Source organism: Canis lupus, chromosome 14 (assembly GCF_011100685.1).
Source record: "Canis lupus familiaris isolate Mischka breed German Shepherd chromosome 14, alternate assembly UU_Cfam_GSD_1.0, whole genome shotgun sequence".
Taxonomy (NCBI): Eukaryota; Metazoa; Chordata; class Mammalia; order Carnivora; family Canidae; genus Canis; species Canis lupus.
Window position 1 is genome coordinate 18,388,918 of NC_049235.1, and position 4,211 is coordinate 18,393,128.

General features: G+C 40.2%; 1 pseudogene; it reads right to left on the bottom strand.

The window, feature by feature from the left end:
- Window positions 1–3,833: 3,833 nt before the first annotated feature.
- Window positions 3,834–3,932, bottom strand: LOC119867719 (annotated as a pseudogene).
- Between the last annotated feature and the right edge of the window lie 279 nt (window positions 3,933–4,211).

A 4,211-nucleotide genomic window follows, 5' to 3' on the forward strand; every position in this document is an offset into this window, starting at 1 on the left:
ACAGGTGTATGCTGAGATGTGGAGGGGATACCAGACCAGTTACATTCAATTGCTTCGGGAAGTCTCTGCTATGAATGTTTACAGGAAAGATATGAGAGATTTTGAGGAGAGAGAACTATGTGTGTATAGCTGTCTGGGAGAATGTTCCTGGCACCGAGTCGGGGACTGTTGTTGGCATTGTGGCACAAGGAAAGCAAGTGTGAGTATGGTATAGTGAGCCAGAGTACTCTCAGCTTTCCTCCAGCCATGCTCCTGGGCATACATGGAAAAACTAAATAGCATGTATGATGTGGGTTTGCCCACTGACAGTGGGTCACAAGAATATGACAGGGGTGTAGGTGGACAGGGGCATAATGGGCTGAGAAGAGGGTTCATGGATGGATTAAACTAAAAAGGACATGGGGATCCCTGGGTGACGCAGCGGTTTGGCTCCTGCCCTTGGCCCAGGGCGCGATCCTGGAGACCCGGGATTGAATCCCACGTCGGGCTTCCGGTGCATGGAGCCTGCTTCTCCCTCTGCCTGTGTCTATGCCTCTCTCTCTCTCTCTCTCTCTCTCTCTCTCTCTCTGTGACTATCATAAATAAATAAAAATTAAAAAATATTTAAAAAATAAATAAACTAAAAAGGATTTAGTGTTTATTGAACTCAGTGAGTAGAAAGCCAGGAGAAGGTTAGGAAGGGGAGGAGTTCAGTGGTACACATGGGGTTGGGTATATAAAACAAACATTCCAAGTACCTGTAATGCTTAAATTCAGGGAATGATCCTGCTGGTCTGTGGCTGGAGTAGAGTGGAGTTAGAGGATTGCAGGGAATAAGATCATGGGACTCCACAGCTGAGGTAACTGATGGGTCCCCAGAATGAATTGTGAAGTTGTCAGAAAGTGGTGATGAGGAATGAGGATGTGGAGGAAGATCATAAGCCAGGTGCTATATTCATTTAGAAAGATGGAAGTGGGTCTCATGTGAATTCAGTAAACGACAGCTGTGGTGCCTTTAAGATGGTGGAACAGAGAACTGGTGTCAATTTTAAATGAAGAGGAAAATGAAGTTGACAGTTGAGTAGTCCAAAAGTTTAAAGTCTGGGCTTGTAAATTCCTGGAAGAGAAATCCCTTAAAATCTAAAATGGAAAAGAGGTGGGGGGGCGGGGGGGCAGCACCTGGGTGGCTTAGTCGGTTAAGTATCTACCTTTGCCTCAGATCATGATCCCGAGGTCCTGGGATAGAGCCCCGCATCAGGCCTCTGCTCAGCTGGGAGACTGCTTCTCCCTCTCCCCAGCTTGTGCTTTCTTGCTCTCTCTCAAATAAATAAAGAGAATCTTAAAAAAAAAAAAAGAAAAGAAAAAGAAAAAAGAAAAAAAGAAAGAAAGAAAAGAAAAGAAAAATCCCAAGAGGGCCAGAACTTATTTTGAAGACATCCAGATACTATATACCATCAGCCATATATATTTTTTCTTGTTCTTTCAAATACATGTTAATTTGTTAGTTGTTGATTTGATTATTCATCATTATGGATACTATCTTGGGTAAGAAAAAGATGTTATTTTATATTCTGCCTTGATTCCTTTCTGAAACTTCTTTTGTATTTTTTCATGGTCTCTCAGCTTTGAAAGTGTCAAATAGTGGGAGGATATGCTTTCCCAAATATCAGATACTCAAGGCATTTTAATACATCAAGAATGAGATCCAGTTGGCAGAACCAACTACAGTAGAGAGTATGTTATTTTTCAAGTAATCCTCTGTATCTGAAAGGAAAACACTATTAGTCATTTTTTCCCCTAAATACCATAACTTATTTTATCTTACTTATACAATCACAGGCTTGGACTGGTTTTCAAAACTACCATTATATTAAGTATGTAAAATACAACTGATATGATTATTGAAGTGTGTACTTTTTGCATTAGAATAGAGAACACAAATTTTGATGAGTTTCCTGATACATGAATAAGTGCTCTGATAACTTTAAAGACATGTTAGTATATTCATAGACATTCTGATTATTGCAAAGCCAGTTTTTTTTTGCTGGGGTACTTACCTAAATTGTTTATAAAGCATAATGAATGCTATTTAAATCACAAAATAATAAACCCCTTCTAAGGAAATTCTTTAGTAGGGGCAGCAGATCATAGCAGTAAAGGTTGACATTGACAAACACCTGTCCTTTATAGTTACCTGCTAAAAGGCAGGTGTTTTTACATTAATTATACTTCCATTGTGCTTTTCATCACTACTATAACATACGTATCTGGAAATGTTGATAATTTGAAAGATTTCATAGCACTAAGAGCAAAAAACCCCTATTCATGCATTGAGATGAATCTATTACTTTTCAGTCCTTACTTAAGTAAAACAAGTCCATGGAATTCCAAAGTAAGATATTATCCTTTCCTACTTTCCTGCCTGCAGTGTTAATTCTCCTTTGGAAGACAGTCATCTTGCCTGCTGGATCCTTCTCTTAGTCTGACTCTGTTTGATATGAGATCAAAGGGCTTTCATTTTCTGTATCAATTAGGCTGGCTGTCTTGTCTCAATGAGATTAAGTAGCCTCTGGAGAGTAGTGACACCAGAACAGCCATAGATGAGCTGATGGTAAGCATACAATATGGCTGTCTTAATTCTTTCTAAATGATAGTTTGTCTAGTCTGATGTCTTTCTTTTATGGTTGTGTCTGAGGCTCATTTGTTCAGGGCAACCATGCAGCACACACCAGACCTGATAATCAGTGGTTTGAGTTTCTAAAAAGGCTGGAGAGACACATCAATTGTCTCGCAGGCTTAAGATATTTCCCATACTGAGGCAAAGTCCAGTTTTTTGCTGTTGTTTCTTTGATTTTTTTTTTTTTTTTTGGTAGCATACCAAGTACTGGAATATTTTACTCCAAATAAATTCTAAATCTTATACCCCAAATTTACCCCAGAGTTGCTTCAAAGAAGCATTATCAAAAGCATTTCTGAAGCCCCAGGCAAAGCTATGAAAGCCCAGTGTTAGTCCGGCTACACAGATTCTTCTGTATCTAGAAGTTTGTGGTCTGCATTTTCCACTGTCATATTTAACCACCTTTCTTGAGATAAGACTTTAATGATCTCACTGGAGAAAGTGAAGCAATGTGTTTAAAGGAGTAAACAAGATACTAGTATTTATTAACAACATCCTCTCTAGGCCTGTTCATTCTGTCTTTACTTTCAGAGATTTCCTCGCCAGCTGCTTCGTCAAGAAAAAAGAGGTTGTCAGGCATCAACTCACCAACTTGGTCTTCCTCACCATCTTCAGACTTCTCTAGGCTTAAATCTATTCTTCTTTCTTCCCTAACATCCCAGAAGAAAAACTTCTAGCACTTTCCAAGTCTTGGCCTTCACCTTGAGCCCTCAAAATCTGGCTTCCTCAGTATTTCCCCTCCTCTCCTGTTTGTGACCCATCCTTTCTCTTCTGGGTACACATGTGCTCAAGACTCCACCAGACGTTAAAGAAATAAAAAACGGTGACAAAAACAACCACTCTTTCTTTAGCTCAACTTCCTTTTTTTCTGGGCTAATGCCTTACATTTCACCTTTTCATCATCAAATTCTCAACAAAAAAGACTACATGACTTAGTCTATTCATTAGGTCTTATTCTCTCTCTCTCTCTTTTCTTTTTTATACAATAAACACCTTTGTTACATGACAAGCATAGGAGGAAAGGAGATTTTTTTGCTTTTATGGACCTTGATTTTCCTCAGATAGGACTCTAGCTCCTTGCTTTCCCGCATGGAGCCATCTACTCAGCCACACTGGCCTGGCCTTGAAGCAACGCATGCAAGAAGCTTGCCCTGCCAGAGTGGCTCCTCCAGAAGACAAAAATATGGAACGCTTCGTGGATTTTCATGTCCTCCTTGCACAGGGATCTTCTCTGTATTGTTCCAATTTTAGTCTACATTCTGCCTAAAGGGAGCACGGTCCCATTCCCTTTTTAATGCACTGCCCTCTGATTTCTACACCCACTGCTGCTCTCACCAGGGTGGGTAAGAACATTGAGTGACCAATCAATGGACACTGTCCTACATGCCTCTCTTGTCCATTTGCCCCTAATGGTTACTATCTCCAGCAAGCAAGTCCTCTTCTCTTCAGAGCTCTGTGTTACTTCCTTCTCCTGGTTCCCCTTGTGTCTCCAAGTGTTTTGCCTCTTCAATTATTTTTTTTATCCCTCCATCCATCCCTTAGAAGTTGGGGTCCC